This window comes from Orcinus orca, chromosome 7, assembly GCF_937001465.1.
Source record: "Orcinus orca chromosome 7, mOrcOrc1.1, whole genome shotgun sequence".
Taxonomy (NCBI): domain Eukaryota; kingdom Metazoa; phylum Chordata; class Mammalia; order Artiodactyla; family Delphinidae; genus Orcinus; species Orcinus orca.
Window position 1 is genome coordinate 87,578,019 of NC_064565.1, and position 22,745 is coordinate 87,600,763.

General features: G+C 39.2%; 1 protein-coding gene across 2 annotated transcripts in view; it reads left to right on the forward strand.

The window, feature by feature from the left end:
- Nucleotides 1-22,745, forward strand: part of BMPR2 (bone morphogenetic protein receptor type 2) — a 201,893-nt gene that overhangs the window by 110,379 nt on the left and 68,769 nt on the right. The window lies entirely within an intron of this gene.

The following is a 22,745-nucleotide window of genomic DNA, read 5'->3' on the forward strand; positions in this document are numbered from 1 at the left end:
CCATTCCATACCTACCTACTTTGCTCCTATTCTCTCAAAAAAAAATCACTCTTCCTTTTGGTGTTTTTAAACTTTATATTACTTGATTGTCTTGAAGAACAAAGCAAAACCTGTTGGCTAATCTGGCTTTACTGATAAACTCAGTGGAAGTTTTGGGTCTGTAAAATCCAAGTCCCAAGTGTATATGGTAGAATTGACTGGCATTTAAAAATAAATGTCTCCTGAGATACAAATGTGTATATTGATCAAGAAATAATTTCCATGTCTTTATTTCAGTATATATAATTTTTCTTGTCTTTTATGATTTCCGGTTCCATTTGTGTTCCTCTCTGTCTGTCTGCCTGCCTTAACTGTGCTTCATTTCCATGTAGTATCTCTCTGATTACTGAGAATTTTCTGCATCTTTTCATATGGAAAAACTGGTTATTCTTAAATCCATAAATATTTAGTGGTTTCAGATGCCAACATATCATAAGAAGTAAAGTCATAGATACATGAAAACACTTCAAATACATTCAAAACCAAGATGAAACTGTTACTAACCAGGGTTCTTGGACTCCTTAATCAATAGAAATTGATAAGAGACCAGGCAAGAAATTCAGGCAAGGCTTTGTTGGGACTCCTGCTGCAGCAGAAGGGAGTGAAAACAAGTAACAGATTCCCTTGCCTGCTCCCTGGGGTTGGGGGTGGTGAGAGCTGGTCCCTTATATGGGGTAGGGTAGGGGCCGGTCCTGGCTTTGAGCCAGAGGGGTGACTTGGGTGGTTTGCCCACCCCCTTGGTGGAGCTATGTGCAGGGGGCATGTGTAGTACCCTGCTTTCCCTCCTGACTCCTCGAGAAGTGGCAGTTGGGTTTTTGTCTTTTTGTGTCTTGTTCATAATTTGCCCCAACTGTGAATGCACGCAGTTATTTTTAGTCCCTTATCATTTCTTTGTATTTTGTTGCTCCAGGTCCAGGTGCAAGCATTGCAGTAAAAGGTCCCAGGTCCCAGGTTCTAGCCTGTCTCAAAACTAGCTGTGGTTTGAATAGTAGCTGTCTTTAAAATAATATGTTGGTTTTTTAAATTGAGGTGTAATTGACATATGAATATATTTAGTTTCAGATGTTCAACATAATCTGTATAATAATCTCCTCATACTCTGTATCTATAACCTAAGTTTTTTTTTTAATATTCCACATGAAAGTATTTGTATAAATATTCCACATATGGTATTTGTCTTTCTCTGTCTGATTTATTTTACTTAGCACAGTTCCTTCAGGGTTCATCCATGTTGTTGCAAATAGAAAGATTTCCTTCCTTTTATGGCTGAATGATATTCCATTGTGTGAATGCATGTGTATATGTATATATATGTACTTATATACATATACCATATTTTCTTTATCCATTCATTTATCAATAGACACTTAGGTTGTTTCCATATCATGGCTATTATAAATAATGCTGCAGTTAACACAGGGTGAATATACCTTTTTGAGTTGGTGTTTTCATTTTCTTCAGATAAGTACCCAGAAGTGGAATTGTTGTATCATATGTTAGTTCTATTTTAATTTTTTGAGGAAACTCCATACTGTTTTCCGCAGTGGCTGCACCAATTTTCATTCCCACAAACAGTGCGCAAGGGGTTTCTTTTCTCCACACTTCACCAGCACTTGTTATTTCTTGTCTTTTTGATAAATAATGTTTAATAGTAGGTGAACAGACACATCGTTGGCTGGGAATGCACTGATGGCTTCAAAACACTGTTTTAAGTACTTCTCAAAGTGTCTCTTTAAAAAAGTACATTTTATTCTAGCCAAATATGAAGTTAGCCTAATCATCTGCTAAAAAAATAAAAAGGATCATCTGAGGGAAGGAAAATACTAGATTTGCAAAATAATCACTTGATTCTTTGGGTGGTTGTATAGCATAATGATGAAGAGCATTGGCTCTCAATCTCAGTGCCTGGGTTAAACCTTGCTGTTTTACTTGCTAAACATAACCTTGAGCAGGTTACTTAGCCTCTCTATGTATCAGTTACCTCATATGCAAAATAATAGTATCTAATTTATATGGTTGTTGTATAGATTAAACAAGATAATGCATGTAAAGTGCCTAGCATGTAGTAAGCATTCAATAAATAATGGCTATGATTAGGAGGGAACTGTCTAAGCCACCTATTACAAACATCCTCCCTTATTTAATTCTTTTTTTTTTTTTTACTATGAAGGATACTTTTCTGCTAGTTTTACTTTATTATATGAGGCCTATATTCTGTGATCTCTTTTAAAATTAATTTTTATTGGTGTATAGTTGGTTTTCTGTGATCTTTTTTTATTTGCAGGAAAGATTGTTACTGGGTTTCTCATTAAATGTATTCAGGTTCCTATGTCCTTCTAGGTGAGAAATAGAAGATAGTATTTCCTGCATCTTTCATCCCCCCACAACAAAAACTATAAGAAGTTATTCCTGTGCGAGTTTGGGATTAGCAGAGGCAAACAGTCATATACAGGATGGATAAACAACAGGGTCCTACTATATAGCATAGGGAACTATATTCAGTATTCTGTGACAAATCATAATGGAAAAGAATATGAAAAAGAATATATATATATAACTGAGTCACTTTACTGTACAGAAGACATTAACACAACATTGTAAATCAACTATACTTCAATAAAATTTAAAAAATTATTTTTGGGGCTTCCCTGGTGGCACAGTGGTTGGGAGTCCGCCTGCCGATGCAGGGGACACGGGTTCGTGCCCTGGTCCGGGAGGATCCCACGTGCCGCAGAGTGACTGGGCCCATAAGCCATGGCCGCTGAGCCAGCATGTCCGGAGCCTGTGCTCCGCAACGAGAGAGGCCGCGACAGTGAGAGGCCCACATAACGCAAAAAAAAAAAAAAAAAAAAAATTATTTTTGAAAAAATGGATATTCTGCTTAATTTTTCCCAAGTGTAAACTTCTCAAGGTTTTGAAAAATGAATAAAACACAGTTGATCTTCAGGATTCCATATTTGTGACTCCTTACTTGCTAAAATGTATTTTTAACCCCAGAATCAATACTCACAGTGCTTTCTCAGTCATTCACAGACATGAGCAGAATAATAAAAAATTTGAGTCATCTAATGTGCGTGTTAGCAGCTAAGGTCAATCAAGGCAATGCGCTGCCTTCTTCCTTGAGCTCTCATACTGTAAACAGGTGTCCTCTTCGTAGTCTATTTTGTGCCATGCGTTTTGCATTTTTTTTTTTTTTTTTGCGTTTTGCATTTTTGTTGGTGATTTTTTTTGGTTTAAAATGACCCTCAGTTGTAGTGCTGAAGTGCTGTTTAGTGTTCCTAAGTGCAAGAAGTCTTGATGTGCCTTACAGAGAAAATACATGTGTTAGGTAAACTTCTTTCAGGCATGTTATAGTTCTGTTGGTCATGAGTTCAATTCTAATGACACAATAATATACAGTATATTAAATGACTTTTTTCTTTTTTAAAATTAATTTTTATTTGAGTATATTTTACAGTGTTGCATTAAAGTTTCTGCTGTACAGCAAAGCGAATCAGCTATGCATATACATATATCCCCTCTTTTTTGTATTTCCTTCCCATTTATTTAGGTCACCACAGAGCATTGAGTAGAGTTCCCTGTGCTATACAGTAAATGACTTTGAACAGAAACACATACAAAAGAAGGTTATATATTGGTGGATTGACAAAAATGTTTTGACTAGAGGCTCACCTGACCCTGTATTTCCCACAGGAACAATGATTCAGTATTTGCTAATAAAGTGTTTGCAATAATTTTATAGAACATGACTACCAGAGTTAACGAGAATCAAATGTACAGATGCTCCTCAACTTACGATGGGGTTACAGCCTGATAAATCCATCGTGATATTGTAAGCAGAAAATTCATTTAATACTCCCAATCTAACAAACATCATAACTTAGCCTAATCTACTTACACATTCTCAAAACACTTAGCCTATAGTTGGGCAGAATCATCTAACACAAAGCCTACTTTATAATAAAATGTTGACTAGCTCAGATAATCTGTCTAATACTGAAAGTTAAACACAACTGGTGTGGGTACAGAATGGTTATAAGTGTATTGGTTGTTTACTCTCGTTTTCTTGTGGCTTACTGGGAGCTGGAGCTCACTGCTGCTGCCCAGCATCACAAGAGAGTATGGTACCTCATGGCTAGCCCAGGAAAAGCTCAAAACTCAAAATTTGAAATACGGTTTCTACAGAACACATATCATTTTCATACTATCATAAATTTTAAAAATCCTAAATCAAATCATCATAAAGCGGGGGCCATCTGTATATATACTGTGGTAGGCAACCTCTGACATGGCTCTCAGTGATCCCTGTCTCCTGGTATTCTCACCTCTGGGTAATCCTGGCTCTCTGAATGTGGGTGGGACCTGGTGACTTGATTCTAACAAATAGAATATGGCAAAAGTGATAGGATATGACTTTTGTAGTTAGGTTTTGCAAAGACTGTGACTTCTGTCTTGCTGGTATACTCTCTCTGGCTCTTCTTCTGTGCCAGTTCTGATGAAGAGGGCTGCCTGGCAAAGAACTGAGGTTAGCCTCCTGCCAACAGCCAGCAAGGAACTGCCAACAGCCCATAAGGAACTGAATCCTACCAACAACCACTTAGTAAGTTCAGAAGCAGTTACTTCACCACTTAAACCTTATGGTTAGGGCACTATGGCAGTGCCCTAAACCTTAATTGCAGCCTTGTGAAAGGTCCTGAAGCAGAGCACTCAGTTAAGCAGTACCTGGATTCTGACAAACAGAAAATGAAAAAATAAAGGTGTATTGTTTTAAGTCATTAAATTTTAGGGTAATTTGTTATGCAACAATAAGTAATCAATGTGTGTATAGTTAAATCCATATAGTTACATATTAAGACCTCTAAACACAATAGTTGAGATGGAGCAGGCAATAAAAAGCTGTGCTGTGTTTTGACTTTCGGTGGCTTTTATTCTTTCTACCCAATGTTCAATTATTATTTTCAGTTCTAATTTTTTGATAATAGTGACCATGATTCCTTCTTTTTTATTCCTTTTTCATATGAAGATTGCTTTATATAGAGGAAAAAGTTTGAGTATTACAATTAATATCCTATATTTCTGTGTAGATTCAGTAATTATTAACATATTCAAAATTTGCTTTCTTGCCCACCTCCTTTCTTTATAGATGGATGGACAGATAGATACCTGTTTTCTTATTGTTGCTGTTGTTGAACTATTTGAAAGTAAGCTACAAATATCACATACATCTCTTAGAAATACAAGACATCATTCTCAAATCCAAGAAAATTAACAATAAATTCCATAATATCATGCAGTATCTTAGTCCAACCACAGACTTCCCCATAATGACTTTTATAACTTTTTCTCAAAACAGAATCCAGTTAAGGTTGATGATACATTGCATTTGATTGTTTTGTCTCTTTAGTTTCTGTTAATCTAATACAGTCTTCCCCTACCCCTATAGTTTTACTATACATGAAATAGACTTCTAGAGAGTTTAGGCTAGTTCTCCCTACATTCTGGGTTTGTTAAATTGTTATTGTATTTTTAATCCCTTGAAATTTCTAAATTGGAAGTTAAGTCTAGAAGGTTGATTTCATTGGAGTTAAACATTTTGGCAAGAATACTTCATGGGTGATATTGTATACTTCTTATTGTATCATATCAAGCACAGTATCATTTAAAATGATGACTCTCCATTGGAAACATACATTTTTTCCTTTGCAGTTAGTAAGTAATCTGCAGGTAGTTACTGTGGCACCGTGCAAACAATTTTGTTATTCAACAACCTTTTCACTTCATGCATTGGTAATCCTTTCCCAAACTTGTTATTATTTTAGGGTTATAAAATGGTGATTTTCTTATTATATTATTTATTCTGTTAATAATAGCTGGCATTCTTGTGTTAAAAAAAGAAAAAAAAAGAAATGAACAAAAAGTTCGTTTTTGTTTTTGAGTATTACTATGAACTTGTGGGGTTTTTTTTTAATGCTAAAATAACCATGAATTTGGCTAGAAGAGTGCTTTTAAGCTGGTTCTCTGTCCTTTTTAAAAAAGTAACACCTTTATTGAGGTACAGTTAACATCATAATATTCACCCCCTTTTTTTTTTTTTTTTTTTTTGGCGGTACGCGGGCCTCTCACTGTTGTGGCTTCTCCCGTTGTGGAGCACAGGCTCCGGATGCGCAGGCTCAGCGGCCATGGCTCTCGGGCCGAGCCGCTCTGCGGCATGTGGGATCTTCCCGGACCAGGGCACGAACCTGTGTCCCCTGCATCAGCAGGCGGACTCTCAACCACTGCTGCCAGGGAAGCCCCACATTCATCCTTTTAATGTATATATTTAATGTGTAAAAGTTGGTGTTTTTTAGTATATTCACAGTGCTGTACAACCATCACCACTAATTGCAGATCATTTTCATTACCTCAACATAGAAACCCTAAACCCATTAGCAGTCACTCTCCATTACCCCTCTCCCTCCAGGTCTTGGCAACCCTAATCTACTTACTGTCTCAGTGGATTTGCCTATTTTGGACATTTCATATAAATGGAATCATAGAATATGTGGTCTTTTGTGTCTGACTTTTTTCACTTAGGATAATATTTTCAAGATTCATCCATGTTGTAGCATGTGTCAGTAATTCATTCCTTTTTAGCAATAAATAACATGGTTGGTCCCCCATTCCATGGATATGGAGGGCCAACTGTACTCTGCCATTTTTATAATTGTCTTAAGCATCTGTGGACTTGGTTATCCATGGGGTTCCTGGAACCGATTCCCCTCAGATACCGAGGGACGACTATATTCCACTGTATGAATATATCGCATTTTGTTTATTCATTCATCAGTTGATGGACAGTTGGGTTGTTTCCAGTGTTGGCTATCAGTAATACTGCTATGAACATTAATGTACAAGTTTTTTTGTGGACGTATGTTTTCAGTTCTGTGTATACCTAAGAGTGGAATTATTGGGTTTTATCGGTAAATCTATATACTTAACTTTTGATGAACTGCCAAACTGTTCTCCAAAGTGGATGAACCATTTTACATCACCAACAACAATGTTGTCCATGTCTACAGAAAAAGGCAACAGGGATTTTGATAGGTACTGTATTGAATCTGTAGGTAAATTTGAGGAATATTACCATCTTAATAATATTAAGTTCTTTAACCCATAAGCATGAGATGTCTTTCCGTTCATGTAGGACTTTTTTGTTTTGGCCACACCACGTGGCTTGCAGGATCTCAGTTCCCCGACCAGGGATTGAACCCAGGCCATGGCAGTGAAAGCACTGAATCCTAACCACTAGACCACAAGGGAACTCCTCCCATTTAGGACTTCTTTAATTTCTTTCAACGATGTTTTATAGTTTTAGTGTACAAGTCTTAACACTTCCTTTTGCTAAATTTGTTCCTAATTATTTTTGTCTTTACTGTAGCTTATTGTCTTTAACCAAGATAGCTACACATTGAGTATATACCATTTATAAGAAATACATTTTTTTTTTTAAGAAATACATTTTTAAAAATTTAGTTTTGGTAAAATACATATAACAGAATTTGCCATCTTAACTGTTTATAAGTGTACAGTTCAGTAGTGTTAAATGTTGGTGGAAGGAGAAAATCGGAGGCTTTGGTGTTAATAGATGAATGTAGGAAGTGGGGGCAAAAGGGGGAGGAGAGAACTATTTTCCAGATATTCTTGTTAGCTTTACAGTTCTACTCCCAATTCATTTCCCTATCCTCAAGTCTACTATGGCATTTATTAAAGTAGCAGGGAGATGTAGCCACCCTAGTATGTCTGTCATTGGACCATTTTTTGGCTGTCGATTTCACTTTCCCTTTATTCCCGCAATCATTTACTAAGTACTATAATGTCTTAAGTACTTTTTTAAAACTAAAAATTTTTTTTCATAGTCTTGCCAGTTACTTTGATTACCTTTCAATCCTAGGATACATCCACAAGACCTCAGCCTATTCCATTACATATCCCTATATTTTCTACTCATTTCCTCTGCATTTCCAAGATGTTCAGTAATTTGTTAAATTAATTAAAGATTAATTGATAGAATGACTGACATAGCTTCGTGAAAATGGCTTACCCAACAAGATCTATTGGTTTAATGTTATGAGAAAGCAATGTTTGAAGGGTTATGTATTAAGAGAAACTCCTATTGACTTCAATTCTGTTTTAAAATGAAAAAAAGAAATGGCATTATTTTTTTTCTTTTAATTGAACTAGAGTTGATTTACAATTCTGTATTAGTTTCAGGTGTATAGCAAAGTTATTCAATTATATATTTATATTCGGTCATATTTATATACTCTATCAGATTCTTTTCCATTATAGGTTATTACAAGATATTGAATATAGTTCCCTGTGCCGTACAGTAAATCCTTGTTGTTTATCTGTTTTATATATAGCAGTGTGTATCTGTTAATCACATACTCCTAATTTATTACCCCCCTTTCCCTTTGGTAACCATAAATTTGTTTTCTACGTCTGAGTCTGTTTCTGTTTTGTAAATAAGTTCATTTGTATTATTTTTTAGATTCCACATATAAGTGATATAATATTTGTCTTTGTGACTTAGTTCACTTAGTATGATCATCGCTAGCTCCTTCCATGTTGCTGCAAATGGCATTCTTTTTTTTTTTTTTTAGAAATGGCATTCTTTAATTTCAGTTTCTATTAATATTGGCACAGAGATTAAAAGCCTGATGTTTAATTCAGGCTTTCTATTTTAGAATTTATGGAGTATGTTTTTCTGCCTTTGTTTTTTTGTTATTGTTTTTTGGGTTTTTGTTGTTGTTGCCATGAAATAGAATTTTCCCTACTCATTTTTATATGCGATTTTATTTTTATATTTTATAAATTTTTTTATTTTACTTTTGGCTGCGTTGGGTCTTCATTGCTGCGCATGGGCTTTCTCTAGTGGCGGCAAGCGGGGGCTGCTCTTCGTTGCGATACACGGGCTTCTCATTGCAGCGGCTTCTCTTGTTGCGGAGCACGGGCTCTAGTTGCATGGGCTTCCGTAGTTGTGGCCCGCGAGCTCAGTAGTTGTGACTCGCAGGCTCTAGAGCACAGGCTCAGTAGTTGTGGCGCACGGGCTTATTTGCTCCATGGCATGTGGGATCTTCCCGGACCAGGGCTCGAACCCATGTCCCCTGCATTGGCAGGCAGATTCTTAACTACTGTGCCACCAGGGAAGTCCCTTATATGCGATTTTAAAAGAGGTTTTTACAGAATTCTTTTCCCAATAGAAATTTATGCTTATATTTAAAACAGTAGTTTACAATTATTTCACTACAGAGACTGCTTTTTTTCTACCTGTCCTGAGTCTCTCCGTGCCATTTTGGGGATGATTTTGTCTACCACAGTGTATTTTATTTAGTAAAAGATCACTTCTTTTCCCTTTAAAAAATTCAGTCAGACACATCTCAGTGCCAAGCCACCTAGCAAGTCAACATGGTATTTCTAGTTGCCAAAGCTGCTGACCAGAGGTCGGTGTTTTGAAGTGAAGGAAAAGGTTATTTCCTTTATCAAAGACTAAAAATACACTGAAATAAGTGCTAATAGTATCTGTAAATCATTTTATAAATACTGGAAATTGTTACTGAGTTCTGGTCTTTATGTGTATGTATATATCCTTGATATCTTAAAAATAAAAAGTTATCTTTGAAAAAGGTGAGAACCATTCTTAGAGTTTTTTTAATTGTGGTAAAATACGCATAACATAAAATTTACCATCTTAACCATTTTTAAGTGTACCGTTCAGTAGTGTTAAGTACATTCACATTGTTATGCAACAAGTCTCTAGTCTCCAGTCTCATCTTGCAAATCTGAAGCTCACAAAAGTTAAATATAATGTTCATCTTTGGGGAGTATTACATTTCTTACCCCACAATACAACCAAAGCGCTTTGTTTTAAATAAACAAATATCATTTATTTTTCCAATGTTAAAAGTTCATTCTGTAGTTAGTAGCGGGGTTATAGGCATTTCTTATATAGACTTTTTTGTTTGGACGTTAATATGTCTATAATTGTGAGAAAAACATGGGTAAAACTAGAAAAAATTTTTATTCTAAACTATTCCTAAATGTCTGATTTTTAGATAATTTGAAAGTTGTATATATTTGCACACATCTCTGTAAGATGTTACGTGAGCAGTAGGAGGTATACTCATTTATTTGTTACCTATTGCCAATAATACTCATCAGTAAGCCACCTCTAAGTTCAGTGGCTTTAACAACAACTATTTATTCTCATAATCAGTGGTCTTGCAGATCTGCTGGCGTTTTCCTGATACAGGCTGGACTGAGCTCCAGGCTGCAGGGTCATTTCAGGTCTTCTCTGGGGCTCAGGATAAAGGGGCAGCATTCTACTCAGAATAGTTCTTCTCATAGTGGATTAGTTGATCACAGAGAGTTCGAACAAAACCACCCAAGCATATTTTAGATCTCTGTTAGTTTTATATTTGCCAACTTCCTGTTGGCTGAGTAAGTCACATGGCTAAATTTATTGGCAAGGGGTGGGGAGCTACAGTCCATCTACCTCCATAGGAGGCCATAGCAAGAATGTGGATCTATTTCTGTTACAGAAAAGTGAGAATTTTAGGAAGTAAACAGAATTGATTTCTAAACTTAAAAGGCAGATTTCTTTTAGCACCTATATATTTAGTACCAACTCTTTTCTGTATGTTATAAATTCCTCACTCCGTTTAAAATAAAGTTTGTTGTATATAAGATTGGACATCTAAAATGTACACACAAATGGTATAAATCAAAATTATTTTTACTCTGCTAGCTTTTAATACAGATGTTTTAGTTAGGTAATTTTCTCCGTTCTTTTAAATAGCCTGTCAGTTACTGTAAAGATCAATACTTTTTCTTTTTTATTAGGTTGGTATTTTTTTATATGGTAGATATTAATCCAGCTATATCAATAATCACTTTAAACATCGATGTCTTATTTTTTAGTTTTATTTAATTAATTAATTAATTTATTTATTTATTTATTTTTGTGGTATGCGGGTCTCTCACTGCCGCGGCCTCCCCCGTTGCAGAGCACAGGCTCCGGATGTGCAGGCTCAGCGACCATGGGTCACGGGCCCAGCCCCTCCGCGGCATGTGGGATCCTCCCAGACCGGGGTACGAACCCGTGTCCCCTGCATCGGCAGGCGGACTCTCAGCCACTGCGCCACCAGGGAAGCCCTTAATTTTTAATTTTTAAAATAAATTTACTTATTTATTTTTGGCTGCGTTGGGTCTTCATTGCTGCGCGTGGGCTTTCTCTAGTTGCGGCAAGTGGGGGCCACTCTTCGTTATGGTGTGTGGGCTTCTCATTGCAGTGGCTTCTCATTGCAGAACACAGGCTCTAGACGTGCGGGCTTCAGTAGTTGTGGCACACAGGCTCAGTAGTTGTGGCTCGTGGGCTCTAGAGTGCAGGTTCAGTAGTTGTGGTACATGGGCTTAGTTGCTCTGCGGCATGTGGGATCTTTCCAGACCAGAGCTTGAACCTGTGTCCCTTGCATTGGCAGGCAGATTCTTAACGACTGTGCCACCAGGGAAGTCCAGTTGGTATTTTTAGTTGATGATTTTTGAAGTGTTGGATCCATCAAATCATTGGAGCTACTGAACAATCACTCAATTAGAAAGATTAATGTGTTTTGTTTTGCAATTTGATGTAATACTATGCTATTTTTTAAAAACATAAATTGCTTTTATCTCATAGATCATATGATAACTATTTGTTTGTTTGTTTGTTTTTGTTTGAAAACCAAGATGGAGTTGTACTAAAACTGTAACTTCTTACACTGCCTAGCATTTCATTAGTGCTTCTAAGCAGGACATGTAGGTGCCTCTAAGACAAGTTTGTAGACAAAAATATGTACAAGGAGGGGCTTCCCTGGTGCCGCAGTGGTTGAGAGTCCGCCTGCCGATGCAGGGGACGTGGGTTCGTGCCCCAGTCCAGGAAGATCCCACATGCCGTGGAGCGGCTGGGCCCGTGAGCCATGGCCACTGAGCCTGCGTGTCCGGAGCCTGTTCGCCGCAACGGGAGAGGCCACAACAGTGAGAGGCCCGCGTACCGCAAAAAAAAAAAAAAAAAAAAAAAAATGTACAAGGAGAAAGAAAGGAACATAAAAGAGAAGGAAAGGTAAAAAGAAGAATTGGGAAAAAGAAGAGGTGAGGAGGTGAGAAAGAGAAGTGTCTGTGTTGGAGAATGATTCAGTAGCAGCAACAGTTATTCTAAACTCCCCTTGGCTTCATCAATGCCCTAGATATTGTGTCACTTTACCACCGTTCTCTCACTGTCTGAGGAGTGGGGTTTGTAGGAACTGAGGAAATATTTATGAACAGTTTTGAGTGAGAATAATCAATGATGGATGATCTGATGATCTTTTCATGGAAGACCAGATGTGCATGTTTGAAGGTCTGTTTTAAAGAATTGTCAAGGCAATTGGCAAACTGTGTGGAAGGAGTGGGATCTGTGGAGCTCAGCAGCGGCGAGGTACAAAACAAAGAACCGCTTTGCACAAAGCCAGAAGGGATACACTGAAAGAATGATCAGAAAAGAATAATACATAGGAAATGTTTGTGCTCGTGTGCAAGGAAACTTTGTGGGGTATCTGTGGCTGCCAAAGTGACATCTGGCAGGATTAACTGGATCACCAGACCCAACAATGAGGACTGGGAAGGCAGCAATAACTGTGAGGCCTGGGCCCATGTGGGGGCAAGATTTTGAGAATGAGCACTTAGGTGACAAAATGGGATTCCCATGAACCGCAGCTCTGGTTAGTTTCTGGTCTGGAGCCAGATCCTCTCTCTGATGCAGACGTGGGAGGACAGAGCAGCAAGAGCTGCCCAGCTGCTCATCTGGGAACTCATCCTCCAAGGGACTTTGTCCCTCGTTCTCCTCCCGTACCTGGAGGCGGCAGTCAGCGGGCAGCACCTCTCACAGCACCCCTGCGTACACCTGCTCAGACCACCTGCTCAGAGCTACTTTTCTGCCCAGCCCAGCATACCTGTTCCACCTGTCTGAAGACCCGCCGCACGTTTCCTCAAAGCACACCCCAGAGCTCTTCCTCACTCCAGCCACGCCCCAGCAACTCCTCTGTCAGTACCAGGTGTATGGACACGTCCTCCAGCCCCTGTAGGAACCTGTGTGGCCACCAGCCAGCCAGCTATTGGGCCTCAGACCTGTTCCCTGGTCCTGAGTCAGAACCAAAGCCCTATGTATCCAGCGTCCACTGAACCGCAGCCCTGGTCAGATATGGAAAATGGAGATTTGGAGAGAGTGAATGATTCACTCCTGCTCTTCATCCTTCAGAGGAAGTCCCCAAAAGTGCCCCAACTATTCATCAAAAGTCATTGAATTCTATTGTTAAGATCTATGCCTTTCACTGAATGCAATTTTTGCCTGCATTTATAAAGAGAAGAAAAGCTTTTTAAGAACTGGGTTGACCCCCCTGCATGCACAGACCCAACTGCAGGCAGAGAAGATGGTCAACCCAGCGCAGACCTTGCTAAGAGTCTGCTCAGAGGCCCTGGGTCTGCTGGCACTGGATGGGCGCAGATGCTGGGCAGATGAGCTCTGTGTGGTGTTTTAGACAAATATGATGACCTAGAGTAGGGCCAAACAGACAGGAGACCCCAGGAAGCAGACCCTGGGAGAGGGGAGATACCATTTGGGCCAGCACACCTGAGGCTATGGTCAAGGCCATGAGGACCACAGTGTGGTGGGCACGGTGGCTCTGAAAGCCCCACTGCTGCCCAGCCAGCCCGAGACAAGCCACGGGGAAGCACCCACGGGCCAGCCCCGTCATCATCTCTGCCAATCCCGATGAACTTGCATCCGATGACTGCCCTGATGTGGTCGAAGTGATCTGAAGGATGGAAAGTCAGCAGTGTGGGGCTTCCAGGGTAGGGGTGGGGGTGATGACTGGCCTCTGTTGATTCCCCTTTTTGCAACCTGTAGGCCAAACAGGCCAGTTCCTTCATGGCCTGGCACCGAGAGTACCAACTAGAGAGCCCTGAGGTTGATCTGAAGTGATCCCAGCTGGCTCTAGACTGGACTTCAGATTTGGAGTGGACCCCAGAGCACCCCGTTTGGGTCATTTCCCACCCAAGATTCACCCTGCCTCCCAGTCTCCTTGAGAACCTGTGGGGGCTCCTTTCCCTGGGTGTGGAGGATGAGAGAGGAACAAGAGTACAACTGATGAAGACCCCAGAGACCTAAGGAGCTGTCCATTCCCTTGGCCAGAGGGATGGACCGGTGGACAGTCAGCTTGGCCCCCAGCACAGCCACCTGCCTGTTCACTCTCTTGGCCCCTGTGAGGAAGGTGTTCAGCCCTGGCTTTGAGGTCAGAGTCGTCTCCTCTCTGGGTTTGTGTGAATGGAGGAGCCGCAGCCCTGATCTGGGTGGTGTCTTGGCCCTGGGTTTCCAGGTTTGGAGGAGTATCTTACCACCTAGACCCCCACCTAGGGCTCAAGAGTTCAGGGGCTGTGGACTGTGGGTTTTGGAGGCAGAAGATATTTAACCTGGGGTTTGAGGAAATTGAGGGAGAAGAGGCTCAGGTTCAAGGGTTCCTGGTTTTAACCTTTTGCTTTAGGTATGAGGGCCAGGGCAGTCTCTCACCAGAAGCTGCAGGATATCATCAGGAACATTTCGAGTGTTCTTGCACACCCCCCGGGCAGCTGAGTGGGAGAAGATGGCAGGTGCCTGTGACACTTCTAGGGCTCGCCGTGCCACAGCATCCGAGACATGGGACAAGTCCACCATCATGCCCAGGCAGTTCATTTCTGCCACCACCTTCTGCAGGGACAGGATGGGGAGAGGGCATCAGGGCTGCATTTATCTTGTGTGCATTTATCTGTAGGGAACAGGCGGGGCTGTACATTTATGTGGGGCAGGGTATGGAACCTGGGTGCTTACCTCGCCAAAGCCGGTCAGCCGACTGACATTGCTGTAGAATGGGTGGATACCCTTTGCTGAGCTCTGTGCCCTGCAGGATGGCCAGGAGGCAGTCTGACTGGTGGCCATGGCTTGGCTACAAGAGCCTAGAAAGAGGTTCTGTCGAACCGTCTACACCTGCAACTCCCCGGTGCAAGAGGAGGGACCCAAACTGGGCTGTGCCTGGCAGTAGAAGGGCCCTTCTGGGGATTCAGTCTTGTTCTGCAAACCTCCATTCCCCTCCCCACCCCAGGTTCAGGGTCGGATCACAGGGGTAAACTTGCTTTGGGCCCCAGCGTGATCTTGGGCAGATCCCTGCCTCACTGGGTCCTTACCATCTGCACTGTGCTAACCAGGGCGTGTTGCAGGTGTGGGTGAGTGTCACGTAGCGCACAGCCAGCGCATAGAAGGTATGCAAGATGGAGAGGCTACTCTCCAGTGAGTGGCCGCCCTTCACACCAGTGAGGCTAGCCAACTTCCGGGTATTGTTGAGAGCTGGGGGCAGGTAGGTCAGATGATCATTTTCAGAGGCAGGGGTAGCTTACTGAAGTCCCTAACACCTACCAAAAAAAAAGAATTGTCAAGTACGATAAGGTAGGTGCTTTGAGGGTAGGGGATGAGGAAATAGTCTGAGAACTATGGAATAGGTAAGTTAAGGATTTCAGTGGTTTATTAAGGATGGTTTTCTGAATGGTGCTAATTATATAAAGCCCTGTCCAGTAAGACATGTTTTCCTCTATCCTATCTCTTAATCTCCAAGCTTTTTTTTCTGCTCTGTTCTTCCCTAGTGTATCTTTTATTAATTCTGGCCTTTGTGGTTGCTACTACTGCCTCTGCTGCCAAAACATTAGAAACGGTGAGAGAATATGCAGCCCTTTCATTTGTCTGCTTTGTTTAATATTTTTCTCTTGCCAACAAAATTGGATACTTTAAAAGTACTAGGGCTTCCCTGGTGGCGCAGTGGTTGAGTCCACCTGCCAATGCAGGGGACATGGGTTCGAGCCCTGGCCCAGGAGGATCCCACATGCTGCGGAGCAACTAAGCCCGTGCACCACAACTACTGAGCCTGCGCTCTAGAGCCCGCGAGCCACAACTACTGAACCCACGTGCCACAACTACTGAAGCCCACGTGCCTAGAGCCTGTGCTCTGCAACAAGAGAAGCCACCACAATGAGAAGCCTGCACACCTCAACAAAGAGTAGCCCCTGCTCGTTGCAACTAGAGAAAGCCTGCGCGCAGCAACGAAGACCCAACGCAGCCAAAAATAAGTAAATGAAATAAATAAATAAATGAAATTCCAAAAAACAGCCCAGCTCTTTAAAAAAAAAGTACTAAATAAAACTGGAAGACTAAATGTATATAGATGTGAAATGTTTCTTTTCTTTGTTTTTCTTCTTTGTTTTTTTGGTTGCATCGGATCTTCATTGCGGTGCACGGGCTCTGTAGTTGTGGCATGCGGGCTCCAGAGAGTGTGTGTGCTCAGTAGTTGTGGCATGCAGCCTTAGTTTTCCCTTAGCATGTGAGATCTTAGTTCCCCAACAAGGGGTCGAACCCAGCCACCCTGCATTGGGAGGCAGATTCTTAACCGCTGGACCACCAGGGAAGTCCCAGGATGTGTAATGTTTCTATGATGCTTAATAGGGATTACCTACAGTGGTCTTTTAATTATTATTATAATAAGTTCCACACTCATTACAAAGAAAAATAACTTGTTATATAGAACAGCAGCCCTGAATGAATTTTATCTGCTCATAATGGCACGGTTAAATCTTGAAAACATTATTGAATAACAGATCCAAGGCACAAAAATTCTATTTATATAAAATTCAGAAATGGGCAAAACCAATCAGGTAGAGAATGTAATACTATTAAGAAAAACAAGGAAATGATTACCACAAAAGTTAGGATACTGTCTTTTTTTGATGAAAAGAAAGGCGGTTATTACCCAGAAGGAGCAGGTAGGGGTTTGGGGAACCTAGATGTTCTGTTTCTTGGCCTAGGTGGTAGCTACATGAGTGTTTACTTCATAATAATTTACGGAACACTGCATTTGTATTATAAACACTTTTGTGTATTGGGTTATGTTTTGTAATAAAAAGTGGTTTAAAATAAGACAATTATGGGAAAAACCAGAAAACAGGCAAACAAATTTAATAGAAAAAAGATAATTTTTCTCTACCTGTTTATCTTGCTTTCCTTATTCGAGTGGGCACAAGTTACTATCATAATGAAGAGAACATCAGAGGGGGCGGGATTTATCCGTACAATGCAATTTATATTTTGCTGTCTAGTCGGCAAAGACTGGAAGATGTAACTTCCACTTTTATAGTTAAATTATTTCACGGTCATTTTCTGAGGGGTCTTTAGTATGAATTCTGGATTTAGAAGTATCATTTATATACCAGTTAGAAGAATTGACTAAGTATATTTTAGTCAATCTGACTCTTTTGTATGATTCTGTATTGTGAGAGTTTTAATTTGTTTTGTTTTACGTAATGAATATTGCAGTGATTAGATTTCTGTTTTCCTAATGTTAACTTAGGCTCAAATTGACTTTTCTTAGTTAGGTTATTGTTGATTTGTAAGGAGTATGAAATAATTATTTTCAAAAGCTGTTGCATGCAGTAACAACACTTTTGTTTTATCATATCTATATATAAAGGTAAAAAATAAAATCTCAGCAAAATAGCGACAATTAAGGCCTGGTAGAATTATACCAAAAATATTTTGAGAACATATCTAATGATGTTTTCTTTATACTTTTATGTTATTTTTTAAAGGTAGCATAGTCTGCAGATTAATCTTTATCTTGTATTTTCTTCTATTTACTAAAAATTCTTAACCTATTTACTTACATTCTATTTTTAAGCTTCTTATTTAATGACTTTATTCCAGTGAAATATAACTATTTTTAATTAATTCTTTGATAAGAGAAACAAAATGCTGAACTTCAGTCTTCTTAATCACAAAGCAGCTGTTTTAAAGACATTAAAATTTTAAATACATAGAAGTTAAGATTGATAGGCACTGATTATCTTTCCTGTGTTTTCTTCTCAAACTTATTTTGGGGAAGGGGGTTTAACGCAGTTTGTTTCTCTTTCTCTCTTTCTTTCCCTTTAGTTTTCTGCTATTCCTTTTATAATTCAGTAATAAAAGGGCTGGACTCAGCAGAATATGAAATATTTTTGTTTATTTTTGTTATTTGTTGTGTTTGTTTCTTACAGGCTAGGTCTGTTTACAGTGATTAACAAGGAAAGTTAAATTTAAAATAGTCTTAAATGTTCAGTATTAAATACCATCTTGGAGGAAAAAAAACAAACTGCCTCCTACTGCCTCCTCTCAATTTGTTTTTGGGACATTAAACATAAACATTAATCTGATTATGATTACTGTATAGTTACCATTCCAAACATAATAATTAAAATAAGTCAACATTGTTTACTCTTTGTAAAAATATTTGTTCAAAACACTATGCTGCATAATATATCATCATTACTGAAATCGTATTTAACAATCTGAATTATTTTGCTATGGAATTCGTTTAACTCCGACTACATTAATTGTTTGATTTAAGTGTTTTTCTCTGCTTTTATGAAAAGCAAACTCTTAAAAAAATTTTTTTTAACTTAATCCCTAATTTGCCTTTTCACACAGAGTTTTAAAAGATTAAGGAGCCAATATAACCAGTGTGTGTTATGTTTAAGATTTCCTTTGTTGTTTGCAGCACATGCAACAATGTTGTTCTTTCTCTGACACAGACCCAGACAAAGGCCGAGTGTAGCAAGGAAGCAGACAGCTCGCCTCCAGTAGTGGCCCCTGCCTGGCTCCAGGATTTGTAAACAGAAACATCCCAGGCTCCAATGAGGCAGACAGCACTTCCCTGTCAGTTCTGCATTCAGGAAGTGCTTGCTTGTACAAGCGCAGACATTGCACACAGGCATACATAGCAGTGTTTACATTTGGCTGAGTATTTAACTGAGAAAGCTGATAGGGAGGAAGAGGAGGGTTTATTAGAACTAGCAGAATACAACAATTTCAGGGATAGCCTATATATAGCATATATGTTTTTTAAAAAAAGATACAAAAAACAAAAGTTTGGAGTTTTTTGGTTAAAGGCCTCTTTTATTGCACACATATGTGAATATACATACTGAAATATTTTTCTTGGCAGTTTTTCAGAGATTTCATATTTTTAGACCATGTGACATATACTGAAAACTTTTTCACTTAAAATATTTAACCATTAGCATGATTTTTAATGATTAAAAATATTTTAACACTTTTTTTCTTCCCTATTATATGAATTAATAATTTCTATTTCAGATTTTGGGTTAATGTATACTTTTATGTAAACTTTATGTTGAATTTTCTTTTGTGAATTTGAGAATAAAAGCAAAGAGAATGCTGAGCCTTCAGGAAACACTAGAAGAGTTCAATAGAATTTTGGAATTAGAAGGACTTTAGAAGTTACCTAGTATAACCACTTTTTTTCTAATAGTTTAATTTTAATAGCAAACATATAGGAACAGCACAGCAGACAGACAACATTAAAAACATGTTACTGTATGTGTGACAACTCGGAAAAGTATAGTGAATGGGTGGAATCTACTGTATAATAAAAATGTTACAAACACCATTTAGTTGCTGTCAGTAAGAAATTTACTTGTTTTTGAAAAAGTCCAAATGCTGGCATTGTTCAGAAACATTTAACAGGTTTATTTATAGTTGTTATGAAGTTGAACTGCTGAAACTTGTTCACTGAAACACTTAGACTTGCATTTATACTTTCTGTGTCCTTGTTTATATTAAAAATTGACATACAAATGAAAATAGAAAAATTGCCAATACCTAATTTCTGTCCCCTATTTTCCACTCCAAATCATACCTTTTGACCCCGTGGTGGGTTGGGGGGAGGAGGTCTAACATTCAGAACTATTAACAGGAAGGAAAGAAAAAAATTATTATTATTATTTTTTTTTTTAAATTTTTTGAGAATGAAATGTTTCCTGTCATACTGGATTCTTAAGTACATTCTCCACACATGTAGCATGCTAGTTGACTGTCTCTTGGCATAACAGTTACACATTTGGCATGGATAGCACACAGGTTGCTGTCTTCAATAAAGGCCAACCAGGACTCCCCTGGTGGCACAGTGGTTAATAACCCACCAGTCATTACAGGGGACGCGGGTTCGATCCCGGGTCTGGGAAGAACCCATATGCCGTGGAGCAGCTAAGCCCGTGTGCCACAACTACTGAGCCTGCTCTCTAGAGCCCACGAGCCACAACCACTGAAGCCCGTGTGCCTAGAGTCCGTGCTCTGCAACAAGAGAAGCCACTGCAATGAGAAGCCTGTGCACCACAATGAAGAGAAGCCCCCGCTCACCGCAACTAGAGAAAGCCCGTGTGCAGAAACGAAGACGGAACTCAGCCAAAAATAAATAAACAAAAAATTAAAATTAAAAGAAAAAGGCCAGCCAGACAGGATTCATTCCCCTCCTGCACTATGGAAGTGCAGATTTGTTTTGACTTCCTGAGCAATTTCTCACACCAAATACTGACAGGGAAGTTTGGGAATTAGAATTTTAGTCAACTCGTAATAACGTCTAATTTTATGGACTGCTGCAGTACCGGCTCTGTAATGATGAAGTGTCTTCACTATAAGCAGCTGAGATAGATGCTACAAAATTTTCCTATTAAAATTTTTCTATTTTTATAGAAGTCCCTTAGTCTTCTTTTAAAAGTTTGTTTTCTTAAAATTTACATTGATTTATAACAAGTTAGGCTGTCTGTTTTTAAAACCCAAACTAGATTATAAAAACGTTAAGGCAAGCACATTGAAAACATAAAGAAGAGATTGCAAAGGATGAGATGGAAAGATTGGAAATCAGTTGCAATAATGTAGAAAAACTCAATGGTCTGAGAAACCTTAATAGCCCCGGAGAATATCACCATAGGCTAATTGATATCCAAAATTATGACCCCAGTCATGTAGATATTTGCTCCAGTATATTTAGGTTAAGAAGGCAGAAAAAATACACATTGTACTTTAAACAGCATTTTATATAAAATGCTTTAAGTTAAAAAAGTATTTAATTGTGATACTCATTAGCTTTTATCCAGCATCTTTTGCTCTTCTTTACTATCATTTCTCAGTTGCACTAATAGGTAAGGGAAATAGCCCCTTTTTTGCAAATAGGTGGTAATAAGGAGCTTAGTTTTGAATATGTTGTTTAGATATCTCTAAAATATTCAATTAGGAATATAAAGTATATTTAAGAAACTATATGTACATAAATGTTTTTGCAATGATATTTATTTTAAATACCTTTGTTGGACTATAATTGCTTTACAATGGTGTGTTAGTTTCTGCTGTATAACAAAGTGAATCAGCTATACATATACATACATCCCCATATCTCCTCCCTCTTGTGTCTCCCTCCCACCCTCCCTATCCCACCCCTCTAGGTGGACACAAAGCACCAAGCTGATCTCCCTGTGCTATGCAGCTGCTTCCCACTAGCTATCTATTTTACATTTGGTAATGTGTATATGTCCATGCCATTCTCTCACTTTGTCCCAGCTTACCCTTCCCCCTCCCCGTGTCCTCAAGTCCATTCTCTATGTCTACGTCTTTATTCCTGTCCTGCCCCTAGGTTCTTCAGAACCTTTTTTTTTTCTTTTTCACATTCCATATATGTGTGTTAGCATACGGTATTGGTTTTTCTCTTTCTGACTTACTTCACTCGGTATGACAGACTCTAGGTCCATCCACCTCACTACAAATAACTGAATTTCGTTTCTTTTTATGGCTGAGTAATATTCCATTGTATATATGTGCCACATTTCTTTATCCATTCATCTGTCGATGGACACTTAGGTTGCCTCCATGTCCTGGCTATTGTAAATAGAGCTGCAGTGAACATATTGGTACATGACTCTTTTTGAATTCTGGTTTTCTCAGAGTATATGCCCAGTAGTGGAATTGCTGGGTCGTATGATAGTCATATTTTTAGTTTCTTGAGGAACCTCCATATTGTTCTCACCAACAGTGCAAGAGGGTTCCCTTTTCTTCACACCCTCTCCAACAGTTATTGTTTGTAGATTTTTTGATGTTGGCCATTATGACCAGTGTGAGGTGCTACCTTGTTGTAGTTTTGATTTGCATTTCTCTAATGATTACTGATGTTGAGCATCCTTTCATGTGTTTCTTGGCAGTCTGTATGTCTTCTTTGGAGAAATGTCTGTTTAGGTCTTCTGCCCATTTTTGGATTGGGTTGCTTGTTTTTCTGATATTGAGCTGCATGAGCTGCTTGTATATTTTGCAGATTAATCCTTTGTTAGTTGCTCCATTTGCAAATATTTTCTCCCCTTCTGAGGGTTGTCTTTTTTTTTTTGCGGTATACGGGCCTCTCACTGTTGTGGCCTCTCCCGTTACGGAGCACAGGCTCCAGACGCACAGGCTCAGTGGCCATGGCTCACGGGCCCAGCCGCTCTGCGGCATGTGGGATCTTCCCGGACCGGGGCACGAACCCATGTCCCCTGCATCGGCAGGTGGACTATCAACCACTGCGCCATCAGGGAAGCCCCTGAGGGTTATCTTTTCGTCTTGGTTTTATGTTTCCCTTTGCTGTGCAAAAGCTTTTAAGTTTCATTAGGTCCCATTTGTTTATTTTTGTTTTTATTTCCATTTCTCTAGGAGGTGGGTCAAAAAGGATCTTGCTGTGATTTATGTCATGGAGTGTTCTGCCTATGTTTTTCTCTAAGAGTTTTAT